The sequence below is a fragment of the Phyllobates terribilis genome, unplaced genomic scaffold (assembly GCF_046119375.1).
Source record: "Phyllobates terribilis strain yellow unplaced genomic scaffold, ASM4611937v1 Scaffold_11__3_contigs__length_659146591, whole genome shotgun sequence".
NCBI classification, from domain to species: Eukaryota; Metazoa; Chordata; class Amphibia; order Anura; family Dendrobatidae; genus Phyllobates; species Phyllobates terribilis.
In genome coordinates this window covers 608,563,216-608,579,756 of record NW_027362771.1, presented here as the reverse complement: position 1 = coordinate 608,579,756, position 16,541 = coordinate 608,563,216, and the positions used below count along the sequence as shown (strand labels likewise).

The 16,541-nt window shown below is 37.2% G+C and overlaps 7 non-coding genes across 7 annotated transcripts; all 7 read left to right on the top strand.

The window, feature by feature from the left end:
• Positions 1-2,064: 2,064 nt before the first annotated feature.
• Positions 2,065-2,146, top strand: TRNAL-AAG (transfer RNA leucine (anticodon AAG)). The gene has a single exon. It is a non-coding gene; the product is annotated as a tRNA-Leu (tRNA).
• A 1,376-nt stretch (positions 2,147-3,522) lies between these two features.
• TRNAL-UAG (transfer RNA leucine (anticodon UAG)) lies at positions 3,523-3,604 on the top strand. Its single transcript has one exon. It is a non-coding gene; the product is annotated as a tRNA-Leu (tRNA).
• A 1,379-nt stretch (positions 3,605-4,983) lies between these two features.
• Positions 4,984-5,065, top strand: TRNAR-UCG (transfer RNA arginine (anticodon UCG)). The gene has a single exon. It is a non-coding gene; the product is annotated as a tRNA-Arg (tRNA).
• A 2,821-nt stretch (positions 5,066-7,886) lies between these two features.
• Positions 7,887-7,968, top strand: TRNAP-UGG (transfer RNA proline (anticodon UGG)). The gene has a single exon. It is a non-coding gene; the product is annotated as a tRNA-Pro (tRNA).
• A 1,379-nt stretch (positions 7,969-9,347) lies between these two features.
• On the top strand, positions 9,348-9,429 carry TRNAL-AAG (transfer RNA leucine (anticodon AAG)). Its single transcript has one exon. It is a non-coding gene; the product is annotated as a tRNA-Leu (tRNA).
• Positions 9,430-12,269: 2,840 nt separating this feature from the next.
• On the top strand, positions 12,270-12,351 carry TRNAF-AAA (transfer RNA phenylalanine (anticodon AAA)). The gene has a single exon. It is a non-coding gene; the product is annotated as a tRNA-Phe (tRNA).
• Positions 12,352-13,727: 1,376 nt separating this feature from the next.
• On the top strand, positions 13,728-13,809 carry TRNAL-AAG (transfer RNA leucine (anticodon AAG)). Its single transcript has one exon. It is a non-coding gene; the product is annotated as a tRNA-Leu (tRNA).
• The last annotated feature ends 2,732 nt before the right edge of the window (positions 13,810-16,541 follow it).

Here is a 16,541-nt window from a genome sequence, read left to right as displayed (position 1 = left end):
CAGAATTAATTACATAATTTACCATCTATGTTACATCGATGTCATTTCAATCAATGATCAACGATTCTCAAAATTTGCCAAAATCAATCTTGGTCAAATGAAGTCTAACTGCTAGCTCATATCCCTGCTGCCTTTTTAGGATTATCAATACAGGATGAGCAGAGTGATTAGCAAACATAAACAGAGCCATGCTGCTTCTGCTGCTTTCCAGTAAGTCACCCTAGTGATGGATTCATAGCTACACTGCTCTGCACTGCTGTATAATGTCTTACTTGCTGCTGCTTCTGATTATCTGTTACGTACAGGCAGGGGTGTAGGAATCCTTCATTTTTGAGTGTCCTGTATGTGGGAGATCATAGCAAGTAATCTATACCACCTAATTCAGTGATATCTAAAAATTAGCGGTTGAGCCAACAGAGGAAAGATTAGTTAAATATCTGGATACAAGTCATATGTTTTGCAAAATGGTGCCCCAGAGTCAATGTACAAACAAATCCCTGATAATTGCGTTGCTCATGCATAATAACATTTGTATTTTTGTCTAATTAGATATACAATGTTTTCTGCCACTTATATCATTAGCAAATTTCTGATTTAAATAAGTTTGAACATCCGTATGAGGTAGCGTGGCCGATCGATCTAAGGCGCTGGATTAAGGCTCCAGTCTCTCTGGAGGCGTGGGTACAAATCTCTCTGCTGCCTTTAGTTATTTGGATCTAATTTTTACCAAAAATTAGGAAACAGTTGAGGAAGTAAAGGGGATTGAGAATTTAGGAGACAGCGGTAATTCTATCCTATACTTTTGAACTACAAAAGGTGGAAAACCTGCGAAAACTGAGATTTTAAGATTGGACTGTAGAAAGGCAGTTTTTAATGGACTCAGTAAAAAGGAAGGAAAGGTAGGATGTTCTAAAGGAAAGTAATGTCCAGGAAGGATGGGAGATTTTGCTAAATTAAATTCTCACTGCACAATCAGTAACAATCCCGAAAAGAAGGAAGAATGGAAAGCATTTATGGAGACCAGGATGGCTGAATACTGAACTTAAAAGCTTGCTAAAAAAGGAACAAAGAAATGAATATCAAATGGAAAGAAGAATATAATGCTGTCTGCAGGGAAAGGTGGGCTAGCGTTAGAAGAGCTAAAGCCAGTAATGAAGTGAGGCTTGCAAGAGAGACCAAAAGCAATAAGAAAGGATTTTAGAAGTAAGTCAAAAGTTAAAGAAAAGCCAAAGATGCTATAGGATTTTTAAAAGATGAAAAGGGTAAAGTGGTCAATAATGATGTTGAGAAGACTGAACTTTTAAATTCCTGTTTTGCTTCTGTGTTCTCTAAGAAAGCAAATGTAACATCAAGTGATCTTCACTGTGCTGTAGAAGAAAAGGAACATGTGAGCAAGTCATACATAAGAATACGGCATATGAATAGTCATGTTGGCTTTAGGCATCAGAATTAACTACATAATTTACCATCTATGTTACATCCATGTTAGTTCAATCAATGATCAACCATTCTCAAAATGTGCCAAAATCAATCTTGGTCAAAAGAAGTCTAACTGCTAGCTCATATCCCTGCTGCCTTTTTAGGATTATCAATACAGGATGAGCAGAGTGATTAGCAAACATAAACAGAGCCATGCTGCTTCTGCTGCTTTCCAGTAAGTCACCCTAGTGACGAACTCATTGCTACACTGCTCTGCACTGCTGTATAATGTCTTCCTTGCTGCTGCTTCTGATTATCTGTTACGTACAGGCAGGGGTGTAGGAATCCTTCATTTTTGAGTGTCCTGTATGTGGGAGATCATAGCAAGTAATCTATACCACCTAATTCAGTGATATCTAAAAATTAGCGGTTGAGCCAACAGAGGAAAGATTAGTTAAATATCTGGATACAAGTCATATGTTTTGTAAAATGGTGCCCCAGAGTCAATGTACAAACAAATCCCTGATAACTGCGTTGCTCATGCATAATAACATTTGTATTTTTGTCTAATTAGTTATACAATGTTTTCTGCAACTTATATCATTAGCAAATTTCTGATTTAAATAAGTTTGAACATCCGTATGAGGTAGCGTGGCTGATCGGTCTAAGGCGCTGGATTAAGGCTCTAGTCTCTCTGGAGGCGTGGGTTCAAATCCCACCGCTGCCATTATTTATTTGGATCTAATTTTTACCAAAAATTAGGAAACAGTTGAGGAAGTAAAGGGGGTTGAGAATTTAGGAGGCAGCGGTAATTCTATCCTATACTTTTGAACTACAAAAGGTGGAAAACCTGCGAAAACTGAGATTTTAAGATTGGACTGTAGAAAGGCAGTTTTTAATGGACTCAGTAAAAAGGAAGGAAAAGTAGGATGTTCTAAAGGAAAGAAATGTCCAGGAAGGATGGGAGATTTTGCTAAGTTAAATTCTCACTGCACAATCAGTAACAATCCCAAAAAGAAGGAAGAATGGAAAGCATTTATGGAGACCAGGATGGCTGAATACTGAACTTAAAAGCTTGCTAAAAAGGAACAAAGAAATGAATATCAAATGAAAAGAAGGGTTCATATCTAAAGAAGAATATAATGCTGTCTGCAGGGAAAGGTGGGCTAGCGTTAGAAGAGCTAAAGCCAGTAATGAAGTGAGGCTTGCAAGAGAGACCAAAAGCAATAAGAAAGGATTTTGGAAGTAAGTCAAAAGTTAAAGAAAAGCCAAAGATGCTATAGGATTTTTAAAGGATGAAAAGGGTAAAGTGGTCAATAATGATGTTGAGAAGACTGAACTTTTAAATTCCTGTTTTGCTTCTGTGTTCTCTAAGAAAGCAAATGTAACATCAAGTGATCTTCACTGTTCTGTAGAAGAAAAGGAACATGTGAGCAAGTCATACGTATGAATACGGCATATGAATAGTCATGTTGGCTTTAGGCATCAGAATTAACTACATAATTTACCATCTATGTTACATCCATGTTAGTTCAATCAATGATCAACCATTCTCAAAATGTGCCAAAATCAATCTTGGTCAAAAGAAGTCTAACTGCTAGCTCATATCCCTGCTGCCTTTTTAGGATTATCAATACAGGATGAGTAGAGTGATTAGCAAACATAAACAGAGCCATGCTGCTTCTGCTGCTTTCCAGTATGTCACGCTAGTGATGGATTCATAGCTACACTGCTCTGCACTGCTGTATAATGTCTTCCTTGCTGCTTCTGATTATCTGTTACGTACAGGCAGGGGTGTAGGAATCCTTCATGTTTGAGGGTCCTGTATATGGGAGATCATAGCAATTAATCTATACCACCTAATTCAGTGATATCTAAAAATTAGCGGATGAGCCAACAGAGGAAAGATTAGTTAAATATCTGGATACAAGTCATATGTTTTGTAAAATGGTGCCCCAAAGTCAATGTACAAACAATTCCCTGATAATTACGTTGCTGTTGCATAATAACATTTGTCTTTTTGTCATATTGGATATAAAATATTTTCTGCCACTTACATCAAAAGCAAACTACTGATATAAATAACTTTAAACATATGTAAGAGGTAGCGTGGCCGAGTGGTCTAAGGCGCTGGGTTTAGGCTCCAGTCTCTCTGGAGGCGTGGGTTCAAATCCCACCGCTCCCATTCTTTATTTGGATCAAATTTTTACCAAAAATTAGGAAACGGTTGAGGAAGTAAAGGGGGTTGAGAACTTAGGAGGCAGTGATCATAGTATCCTATAATTCTGAACTACAAAAGGAGGAAAACCTGCGAAAACTGAGATTTTAAGATTGGACTGTAGAAAGACAGTTTTTAATGGACTCAGTAAAAAGTAAGGAAAGGTAGGATGTTCTAAAGGAAAGAAATGTCCAGGAAAGATGGGAGATTTTGCTAAATTAAATTCTCACTGCACAATCAGTAACAATCGCGAAAAGAAGGAAGAATGGAAAGCATTTATTGAGACCAGGATGGCTGAATACTGAACTTAAAAGCTTGCTGAAAAGGAACAAAGAAATGAATATCAAATGGAAAGAAGGGTTCATATCTAAAAAAGAATATAATGCTGTCTGCAGGGAAAGCTGGGCTAGAGTTAGAAGAGCTAAAGCCAGTAATGAATTGAGGCTTGCAAGAGAGACCAAAAGCAATAAGAAAGGATTTTGGAAGTAAGTCAAAAGTTAAAGAAAAGCCAAAGATGCTATAGGATTTTTAAAAGATGAAAAGGGTAATGTGGTCAATAATGATGTTGAGAAGACTGAACTTTTAAATTCCTATTTGGCTTCTGTGTTCTCTAAGAAAGTAAATGTAACATCAAGTGATCTTCACTGTGCTGTAGAAGAAAAGGAACATCTGAGCAAGTCATACGTATGAATACGGCATATGAATAGTCATGTTGGCTTTAGGCATCAGAATTAACTACATAATTTACCATCTATGTTACATCCATGTCAGTTCAATCAATGATAAACCATTCTCAAAATTTGCCAAAATCAATCTTGGTCAAAAGAAGTCTAACTGCTAGCTCATATCCCTGCTGCCTTTTTAGGATTATCAATACAGGATGAGTAGAGTGATTAGCAAACATAAACAGAGCCATGCTGCTTCTGCTGCTATCCAGTAAGTCACCCTATTGATGAACTCATAGCTACACTGCTCTACACTGCTGTATAATGTCTTCCTTGCTGCTGCTTCTGATTATCTGTTACGTACAGGCAGGGGTGTAGGAATCCTTCATGTTTGAGGTTCCGCTATATGGGAGATCATAGCAAGTAATCTATACCACCTAATTCAGTGATATCTAAAAATTAGCGGATGAGCCAACAGACGAAAGATTAGTTAAATATCTGGATACAAGTCATATGTTTTGTAAAATGGTGCCTCAGAATCAATGTACAAACAATTCCCTGATAATTACGTTGCTGTTGCATAATAACATTTGTCTTTTTGTCATATTGAATATAAAATATTTTCTGCCACTTACATCAAAAGCAAACTACTGATATAAATAACTTTAAGCATACGTAAGAGGTTGCGTGGCCGAGCGGTCTAAGGCGCTGGATTTCGGCTCCAGTCTCTCTGGAGGCGTGGGTTCAAATCCCACCGCTGCCATTATTTATTTGGATCAAATTTTTACCAAAAATTAGGAAACGGTTGAGGAAGTAAAGGGGGTTGAGAACTTAGGAGGCAGCGATCATAGTATTCTATAATTTTGAACTACAAAAGGAGGAAAACCTGCGAAAACTGAGATTTTAAGATTTGACTGTAGAAAGACAGTTTTTAATGGACTCAGTAAAAAGTAAGGAAAGGTAGGATGTTCTAAAGGAAAGAAATGTCCAGGAAAGATGGGAGATTTTGCTAAATTAAATTCTCACTGCACAATCAGTAACAATCCCGAAAAGAAGGAAGAATGGAAAGCATTTATTGAGACCAGGATGGCTGAATACTGAACTTAAAAGCTTGCTGAAAAGGAACAAAGAAATGAGTATCAAATGGAAAGAAGGGTTCATATCTAAAGAAGAATATAATGCTGTCTGCAGGGAAAGCTGGGCTAGAGTTAGAAGAGCTAAAGCCAGTAATGAATTGAGGCTTGCAAGAGAGACCAAAAGCAATAAGAAAGGATTTTGGAAGTAAGTCAAAAGTTAAAGAAAAGCCAAAGATGCTATAGGATTTTTAAAAGATGAAAAGGGTAATGTGGTCAATAATGATGTTGAGAAGACTGAACTTTTAAATTCCTATTTGGCTTCTGTGTTCTCTAAGAAAGTAAATGTAACATCAAGTGATCTTCACTGTGCTGTAGAAGAAAAGGAACATGTGAGCAAGTCATACGTATGAATACGGCATATGAATAGTCATGTTGGCTTTAGGCATCAGAATTAACTACATAATTTACCATCTATGTTACATCCATGTCAGTTCAATCAATGATCAACCATTCTCAAAATTTGCCAAAATCAATCTTGGTCAAAAGAAGTCTAACTGCTAGCTCATATCCCTGCTGCCTTTTTAGGATTATCAACACAGGATGAGTAGAGTGATTAGCAAACATAAACAGTGCCATGCTGCTTCTGCTGCTATCCAGTAAGTCACCCTATTGATGAACTCATAGCTACACTGCTCTGCACTGCTGTATAATGTCTTCCTTGCTGCTGCTTCTGATTATCTGTTACGTACAGGCAGGGGTGTAGGAATCCTTCATATTTGAGGGTCCTGTATATGGGAGATCAAAGCAAGTAATTTATACCACCTAATTCAGTGATATCTAAAAATTAGCGGATGAGCCAACAGAGGAAAGATTAGTTAAATATCTGGATACAAGTCATATGTTTTGTAAAATGGTGCCCCAGAGTCAATGTACAAACAATTCCCTAATAATTACGTTGCTGTTGCATAATAACATTTGTCTTTTTGTATTATTGGATATAAAATATTTTCTGCCACTTACATCAAAAGCAAACTTTTGATATAAATAACATTAAACATATGTAAGTGGCAGCGTGGCCGAGCAGTCTAAGGTGCTGGATTTAGGCTTCAGTCTATCTGTTGGCATGGGTTCAAATCCCACCGCCGCCATCATTTATTTGGATCTAACTTTTACTAAAAATTAGGAAACAGTTGAGGAAGTAAAGGGGATAGAGATTTTAGGAGGCAGCGGTTTTTCTATCCTATACTTTTGAACTACAAAAGGAGGAAAACCTGCGAAAACTGAGATTTTAAGATTGGACTGTAGAAAGGCAGTTTTTAATGGACTCAGGAAAAAGGAAGGAAAGGTAGGATGTTCTAAAGGAAAGTAATGTCCAGGAAGGATGGGAGATTTTGCTAAATTAAATTCTCACAGCACAATCAGTAACAATCCCGAAAAGAAGGAAGAATTGAAAGCATATATGGAGACCAGGATGGCTGAATACTGAACTGAAAAGCTTGCTAAAAAGGAACAAAGAAATGAATATCAAATGGAAAGAAGAATATAATGCTGTCTGCAGGGAAAGCTGGGCTAGCGTTAGAAGAGCTAAAGCCAGTAATGAATTGAGGCTTGCAAGAGAGACCAAAAGCAATAAGAAAGGATTTTGGAAGTAAGTCAAAAGTTAAAGAAAAGCCAAAGATGCTATAGGATTTTTAAAAGATGAAAAGGATAAAGTGGTCAATAATGATGTTGAGAAGAGTGAACTTTTAAATTCCTATTTGGCTTCTGTGTTCTCTAAGAAAGTAAATGTAACATCAAGTGATCTTCACTGTGCTGTAGAAGAAAAGGAACATGTGAGCAAGTCATACGTATGAATACGGCATGTGAATAGTCATGTTGGCTTTAGGCATCAGAATTAATTATATAATTTACCATCTATGTTACATCCATGTCAGTTCAATCAATGATCAACTATTCTCAAAATTTGCCAAAATCAATCTTGGTCAAAAGAAGTCTAACTGCTAGCTCATTTCCCTGCTGCCTTTTTAGGGTTATCAATACAGGATGAGCAGAGTGATTAGCAAACATAAACAGAGCCATGCTGCTTCTGCTGCTTTCCAGTAAGTCACCCTAGTGATGGATTCATAGCTACACTGCTCTGTACTGCTGTATAATGTCTTCCTTGCTGCTGCTTCTGATTATCTTTTACGTACAGGCAGGGATGTAGCAATCCTTCATGTTTGAGTGTCCTGTATATGGCAGATCATAGCAAGTAATCTATACCACCTAATTCAGTGATATCTAAAAATTAGCGGATGAGCCAACAGAGGAAAGATTAGTTAAATATCTGGATACAAGTCATATGTTTTGTAAAATGGTGCACCAGAGTCAATGTACAAACAAATCCCTGATAATTACGTTGCTGTTGCATAATAACATTTGTATTTTTGTCTTATTGGATATAAAATATTTTCTGCCACTTACATCAAAAGCAAACTTCTAATATAAATAACTTTACATTCTGTATAAGGTAGCGTGGCCAAGCAGTCTAAGGCGCTGGATTTGGGCTCCAGTCTTTCTGGGGACGTGGGTTCAAATCCCACTGCTGCCATTATTTATTTGGATCTAATTTTTGCCAAAAATTAGGAAACGGTTGAGGAAGTAAAGGGGATTGAGAACTTAGGAGGCAGCGATCATGCTATCCTATAATTTTGAAATACAATAGGAAGAAAACCTGCGAAAACTGAGATTTTAAGAATGGACTGTAGAAAGGCAGTTTTTAATGGACTCAGTAAAAAGGAAGGAAAAATAGGATGTTCTAATGGAAAGAAATGTCCAGGAAGGATGGGGGATTTTGCTAAATTAAATTCTCACTGCACAATCAGTAACAATCCCAAAAAGAAGGAAGAATGGAAAGCATTTATGGAGACCAGGATGTCTGAATACTGAACTTAAAAGCTTGCTAAAAAGGAACAAAGAAATGAATATCAAATGAAAAGAAGGGTTCATATCTAAAGAAGAATATAATGCTGTCTGCAGGGAAAGGTGGGCTAGCGTTAGAAGAGCTAAAGCCAGTAATGAAGTGAGGCTTGCAAGAGAGACCAAAAGCAATAAGAAAGGATTTTAGAAGTAAGTCAAAAGTTAAAGAAAAGCCAAAGATGCTATAGGATTTTTAAAAGATGAAAAGGGTAAAGTGGTCAATAATGATGTTGAGAAGACTGAACTTTTAAATTCCTGTTTTGCTTCTGTGTTCTCTAAGAAATCAAATGTAACATCAAGTGATCTTCACTGTGCTGTAGAAGAAAAGGAACATGTGAGCAAGTCATACATAAGAATACGGCATATGAATAGTCATGTTGGCTTTAGGCATCAGAATTAATTACATAATTTACCATCTATGTTACATCGATGTCAGTTCAATCAATGATCAACGATTCTCAAAATTTGCCAAAATCAATCTTGGTCAAATGAAGTCTAACTGCTAGCTCATATCCCTGCTGCCTTTTTAGGATTATCAATACAGGATGAGCAGAGTGATTAGCAAACATAAACAGAGCCATACTGCTTCTGCTGCTTTCCAGTAAGTCACCCTAGTGACAAACTCATTGCTACACTGCTCTGCACTGCTGTATAATGTCTTCCTTGCTGCTGCTTCTGATTATCTGTTACGTACAGGCAGGGGTGTAGGAATCCTTCATTTTTGAGTGTCCTGTATGTGGGAGATCATAGCAAGTAATCTATACCACCTAATTCAGTGATATCTAAAAATTAGCGGTTGAGCCAACAGAGGAAAGATTAGTTAAATATCTGGATACAAGTCATATGTTTTGTAAAATGGTGCCCCAGAGTCAATGTACAAACAAATCCCTGATAACTGCGTTGCTCATGCTTAATAACATTTGTATTTTTGTCTAATTAGTTATACAATGTTTTCTGCAACTTATATCATTAGCAAATTTCTGATTTAAATAAGTTTGAACATCCGTATGAGGTAGCGTGGCTGATCGGTCTAAGGCGCTGGATTAAGGCTCCAGTCTGTCTGGAGGCGTGGGTTCAAATCCCACCGCTGCCATTATTTATTTGGATCTAATTTTTGCCAAAAATTAGGAAACAGTTGAGGAAGTAAAGGGGGTTGAGAATTTAGGAGGCAGCGGTAATTCTATCCTATACTTTTGAACTACAAAAGGTGGAAAACCTGCGAAAACTGAGATTTTAAGATTGGACTGTAGAAAGGCAGTTTTTAATGGACTCAGTAAAAAGGAAGGAAAAGTAGAATGTTCTAAAGGAAAGAAATGTCCAGGAAGGATGGGAGATTTTGCTAAATTAAATTCTCACTGCACAATCAGTAACAATCCCAAAAAGAAGGAAGAATGGAAAGCATTTATGGAGACCAGGATGGCTGAATACTGAACTTAAAAGCTTGCTAAAAAGGAACAAAGAAATGAATATCAAATGAAAAGAAGGGTTCATATCTAAAGAAGAATATAATGCTGTCTGCAGGGAAAGGTGGGCTAGCGTTAGAAGAGCTAAAGCCAGTAATGAAGTGAGGCTTGCAAGAGAGACCAAAAGCAATAAGAAAGGATTTTGGAAGTAAGTCAAAAGTTAAAGAAAAGCCAAAGATGCTATAGGATTTTTAAAAGATGAAAAGGGTAAAGTGGTCAATAATGATGTTGTGAAGACTGAACTTTTAAATTCCTGTTTTGCTTCTGTGTTCTCTAAGAAAGCAAATGTAACATCAAGTGATCTTCACTGTGCTGTAGAAGAAAAGGAACATGTGAGCAAGTCATACGTATGAATACGGCATATGAATAGTCATGTTGGCTTTAGGCATCAGAATTAACTACATAATTTACCATCTATGTTACATCCATGTTAGTTCAATCAATGATCAACCATTCTCAAAATGTGCCAAAATCAATCTTGGTCAAAAGAAGTCTCACTGCTAGCTCATGTCCCTGCTGCCTTTTTAGGATTATCAATACAGGATGAGTAGAGTGATTAGCAAACATAAACAGAGCCATGCTGCTTCTGCTGCTATCCAGAAAGTCAACCTATTGATGAACTCATAGCTACATTGCTCTGCACTGCTGTATAATGTCTTCCTTGCTGCTGCTTCTGATTATCTGTTACCTACAGGCAGCGGTGTAGGAATCCTTCATGTTTGAGTGTCCTGTATGTGGGAGATCATAGCAAGTAATCTATACCACCTAATTCAGTGATATCTAAAAATTAGCGGTTGAGCCAACAGAGGAAAGATTAGTTAAATATCTGGATACAAGTCATATGTTTTGCAAAATGGTGCCCCAGAGTCAATGTACAAACAAATCCCTGATAATTACGTTGCTCATGCATAATAACATTTGTATTTTTGTCTAATTAGATATACAATGTTTTCGGACACTTATATCATTAGCAAATATCTAATTTAAATAAGTTTGAACATCCGTATGAGGTAGCGTGGCCGAGCGGTCTAAGGCGCTGGATTAAGGCTCCAGTCTCTCAGTAGGCGCAGGTTCAAATCCCACCGCTGCCATTATTTATTTGGATCTAATTTTTACCAAAAATTAGGAAACAGTTGAGGAAGTAAAGGGGATTGAGAATTTAGGAGACAGCGGTAATTCTATCCTATACTTTTGAACTACAAAAGGTGGAAAACCTGCGAAAACAGAGATTTTAAGATTGGACTGTAGAAAGACAGTTTTTAATGGACTCAGTAAAAAGTAAGGAAAGGTAGGATGTTCTAAAGGAAAGAAATGTCCAGGAAAGATGGGAGATTTTGCTAAATTAAATTCTCACTGCACAATCAGTAACAATCGCGAAAAGAAGGAAGAATGGAAAGCATTTATTGAGACCAGGATGGCTGAATACTGAACTTAAAAGCTTGCTGAAAAGGAACAAAGAAATGAATATCAAATGGAAAGAAGGGTTCATATCTAAAGAAGAATATAATGCTGTCTGCAGGGAAAGCTGGGCTAGAGTTAGAAGAGCTAAAGCCAGTAATGAATTGAGGCTTGCAAGAGAGACCAAAAGCAATAAGAAAGGATTTTGGAAGTAAGTCAAAAGTTAAAGAAAAGCCAAAGATGCTATAGGATTTTTAAAAGATGAAAAGGGTAATGTGGTCAATAATGATGTTGAGAAGACTGAACTTTTAAATTCCTATTTGGCTTCTGTGTTCTCTAAGAAAGTAAATGTAACATCAAGTGATCTTCACTGTGCTGTAGAAGAAAAGGAACATGTGAGCAAGTCATACGTATGAATACGGCATATGAATAGTCATGTTGGCTTTAGGCATCAGAATTAACTACATAATTTACCATCTATGTTACATCGATGTCAGTTCAATCAATGATCAACGATTCTCAAAATTTGCCAATATCAATCTTGGTCAAATGAAGTCTAACTGCTAGCTCATATCCCTGCTGCCTTTTTAGGATTATCAATACAGGATGAGCAGAGTGATTAGCAAACATACACAGAGCCATGCTGCTTCTGCTGCTTTCCAATAAGTCAGCCTAGTGATGAACTCATAGCTACATTGCTCTGCACTGCTGTATAATGTCTTCCTTGCTGCTGCTTCTGATTATCTGTTACGTACAGGCAGGGGTGTAGGAATCCTTCATGTTTGAGTGTCCTGTATGTGGGAGATCATAGCAAGTAATCTATACCACCTAATACAGTGATATCTAAAAATTAGTGGATGAGCCAACAGAGGAAATATTAGTTAAATATCTGGATACAAGTCATATGTTTTGTAAAATGGTGCCCCAGAGTCAATGTACAAACAAATCCCTGATAATTGCGTTGCTCATGCATAATAACATTTGTATTTTTGTCTAATTAGATATACAATGTTTTCTGCCATTTATATCATTAGCAAATTTCTGATTTAAATAAGTTTGAACATCCGTATGAGGTAGCGTGGCCGAGCGGTCTAAGGCACTGGATTAAAGCTCCAGTCTCTCTCGAGGCGTGGGTTCAAATCCCATCGCAGCCATTATTTATTTGGATCTAATTTTTACCAAAAATTAGAAATCAGTTGAGGAAGTAAAGGGGATTGAGAATTTAGGAGGCAGCGTTAATTCTATCCTATACTTTTGAACTAAAAAAGGTGGAAAACCTGTGAAAACTAAGATTTTAAGATTGGACATTAAAAAGGCAGTTTTTAATGGACTCAGTAAAAAGGAAGGAAAGGTAGAATGTTATAAAGGAAAGAAATGTCCAGGAAGGATGGGAGATTTTGCTAAATTAAATTCTCACTGCACAATCAGTAACAATCCCGAAAAGAAGGAAGAATGGAAAGCATTTATGGAGACCAGGATGGCTAAATACTGAAATGAAAAGCTTGCTAAAAAGGAACAAAGAAATGAATATCAAATGAAAAGAAGGGTTCATATCTAAAGAATATAATGCTGTCTGCAGGGAAAGCTGGGCTAGCATTAGAAGAGCTAAAGCCAGTAATGAAGTGAGGCTTGCAAGAGAGACCAAAGGCAATAAGAAAGGTTTTTGGAAGTAAGTCAAAAGTTAAAGAAAAGCCAAAGATGCTATAGGATTTTGAAAGGATGAAAAGGGTAAAGTGGTCAATAATGATGTTGAGAAAACTGAACTTTTAAATTCCTATTTTGCTTCTGTGTTCTCTAAGAAAGCAAATGTAACATCAAGTGATCTTCACTGTGCTGTAGAAGAAAAGGAACATGTGAGCAAGTCATACATCAGAATACGGCATATGAATAGTCATGTTGGCTTTAGGCATCAGAATTAATTACATAATTTACCATCTATGTTACATCGATGTCAGTTCAATCAGTGATCAACGATTCTCAAAATTTGCCAAAATCAATCTTGGTCAAATGAAGTCTAACTGCTAGCTCATATCCCTGCTGCCTTTTTAGGATTATCAATACAGGATGAGCAGAGTGATTAGCAAACATAAACAGAGCCATGCTGCTTCTGCTGCTTTCCAGTAAGTCACCCTAGTGATGAACTCATAGCTACACTGCTCTGCACTGCTGTATAATGTCTTCCTTGCTGCTGCTTCTGATTATCTGTTACGTACAGGCAGCGGTGTAGGAATCCTTCATGTTTGAGTGTCCTGTATGTGGGAGATCATAGCAAGTAATCTATACCACCTAATTCAGTGATATCTAAAAATTAGCGGTTGAGCCAACAGAGGAAAGATTAGTTAAATATCTGGATACAAGTCATATGTTTTGCAAAATGGTGCCCCAGAGTCAATGTACAAACAAATCCCTGATAATTACGTTGCTCATGCATAATAACATTTGTATTTTTGTCAAATAAGATATACAATGTTTTCTGCCACTTATATCATTAGCAAATATCTAATTTAAATAAGTTTGAACATCCATATGAGGTAGTGTGGCCGAGCGGTCTAAGGCGCTGGATTAAGGCTCCAGTCTCTCTGGAGGCGTGGGTTCAAATCCCACCGCTGCCATTATTTATTTGGATCTAATTTTTACCAAAAATTAGGAAACAGTTGAGGAAGTAAAGGGGATTGAGAATTTAGGAGACAGCGGTAATTCTATCCTATACTTTTGAACTACAAAAGGTGGAAAACCTGCGAAAACTGAGATTTTAAGATTGGACTGTAGAAAGGCAGTTTTTAATGGACTCAGTAAAAAGGAAGGAAAGGTAGAATGTTATAAAGGAAAGAAATGTCCAGGAAGGATGGGAGATTTTGCTAAATTAAATTCTCACTGCACAATCAGTAACAATCCCGAAAAGAAGGAAGAATGGAAAGCATTTATGGAGACCAGGATGGCTGAATACTGAACTTAAAAGCTTGCTAAAAAGGAACAAAGAAATGAATATCAAATGAAAACAAGGGTTCATATCTAAAGAAGTATATAATGCTGTCTGCAGGGAAAGGTGGGCTAGCGTTAGAAGAGCTAAAGCCAGTAATGAAGTGAGGCTTGCAAGAGAGACCAAAAGCAATAAGAAAGGATTTTGGAAGTAAGTCAAAAGTTAAAGAAAAGCCAAAGATGCTATAGGATTTTTAAAGGATGAAAAGGGTAAAGTGGTCAATAATGATGTTGAGAAGACTGAACTTTTAACGTCCTGTTTTGCTTCTGTGTTCTCTAATAAAGCAAATGTAACATCAAGTGATCTTCACTGTGCTGTAGAAGAAAAGGAACATGTGAGCAAGTCATACGTATGAATACGGCATATGAATAGTCATGTTGGCTTTAGGCATCAGAATTAACTACATAATTTACCATCTATGTTAAATCCATGTCAGTTCAATCAATGATCAACCATTCTCAAAATTTGCCAAAATCAATCTTGGTCAAAAGAAGTCTAACTGCTAGCTCATATCCCTGCTGCCTTTTTAGGATTATCAATACAGGATGAGTAGAGTGATTAGCAAACATAAACAGAGCAATGCTGCTTCTGCTGCTATCCAGTAAGTCAACCTATTGATGAACTCATAGCTACACTGCTCTGCACTGCTGTTTAATGTCTTCCTTGCTGCTGCTTCTAATTTTCTTTTACGTACAGGCAGGGGTGTAGGAATCCTTCATGTTTGAGTGTCCTGTATATGGGAGATCATAGCAAGTGAGTCTGACTTCTATACCAGGAAAGATCTTTGAACAAATTATTAAACAACATGTGTGTAAGTACATGGATAAGAATGAAGTGATTAACCAGAGACAGCATGGGTTTGTAACTAACAAGTCATGTCAGACTAACTTAATTTCCTTCTATGACAGAATCACTGACTGGGTGGATCAGGGAAATGCTGTAGATATAGTATATCTTGACTTCAGCAAAGCATTTGGCAAAGTATCTCACACCATCCTTATTGAAAAAATGACCAAGTATGCAATGGACCAGGCAACTGTTAGGTGGATTCATAACTGGCTTAGTGATCGGACTCAAAGGGTGGTTGTAAATGGCTTCACATCCAGCTGGATGAATGTCTCAAGTGGGGTACCACAGGGCTCCGTCCTGGGACCTGTATTGTTCAACATCTTTATCAATGATTTAGATGAAGGAATTGAGGGTAAACTGATTAAATTTGCTGATGATACAAAGCTAAGAGGGATAGCTAATACTAGAGAAGAGAGAGAGAGGATTCAAAAAGACCTAAATAAACTGGAGCAGTGGGCAGCAACCAACAGAATGGTTTTTAACAGGGAAAAATGCAAAGTACTACATCTGAGCAATAAAAATGAAAAAAGCATATACAGAATGGGAGGAATAGAGCTAAGCAACAGTACATGTGAAAAAGACTTAGGTATACTAATAGATCATAGACTGAACATGAGTCAACAGTGTGATGCAGCAGCAAAAAAGGCAAATACAATTCTGGGATGTATTAACAGAAGCATACAGTCTAGTTCACGTGAAGTCATTATCGGTCTTTACTCCTCTTTGGTCAGACCTCATCTGGAATACTGTGTACAGTTTTGGGCACCACATTTTAAAAAAGACATAGACAAACTGGAGCAAGTTCAGAGAAGAGCGACCAGAATGGTGACTGGTCTGCAAACCATGTACTATGAGGAACGGTTGCAGGATTTGGGAATGTTTAGCTTGCAAAAAAGAAGACTGAGAGGAGACTTAATAGCTGTCTACAAATATGTCAAGGGCTGTCACATTGTAGAAGGATCATCTTTATTCTCATTTGCACAAGGAAAGACTAGAAGCAATGGGATGAAACTAAATGGGAGGAGACACAGATTAGATATTAGAAAAAACTTTTTGACAGTTAGGGTGATTAATGAGTGGAACAGGCTGCCACGAGAGGTGGTGAGTTCCCCTTCAATGGACGTCTTCAAACAGAGGCTGGACAGACATCTGTCTGAGATGATCTAGGGAATCCTGCTTTGAGCAGGGGGTTGGACCAGATGACCCAGGAGGTCCCTTCCAACTCTACCATTCTATGATTCTAAGTAATCTATACCACCTAATTCAGTGATATCTAAATATTAGCGGATGAGCCAACAGAGGAAAGATTAGTTAAATATCTGGATACAAGTCATATGTTTTGTAAAATGGTGCCCCAGAGTCAATGTACAAACAAATCCCTGATAATTACGTTGCTCATACATAATAACATTTGTCTTTTTGTATTATTGGATATAAAATATTTTCTGCCACTTACATCAAAAGCAAACTTTTGATATAAATAACATTAAACATATGTAAGAGTTAGCGTGGCCT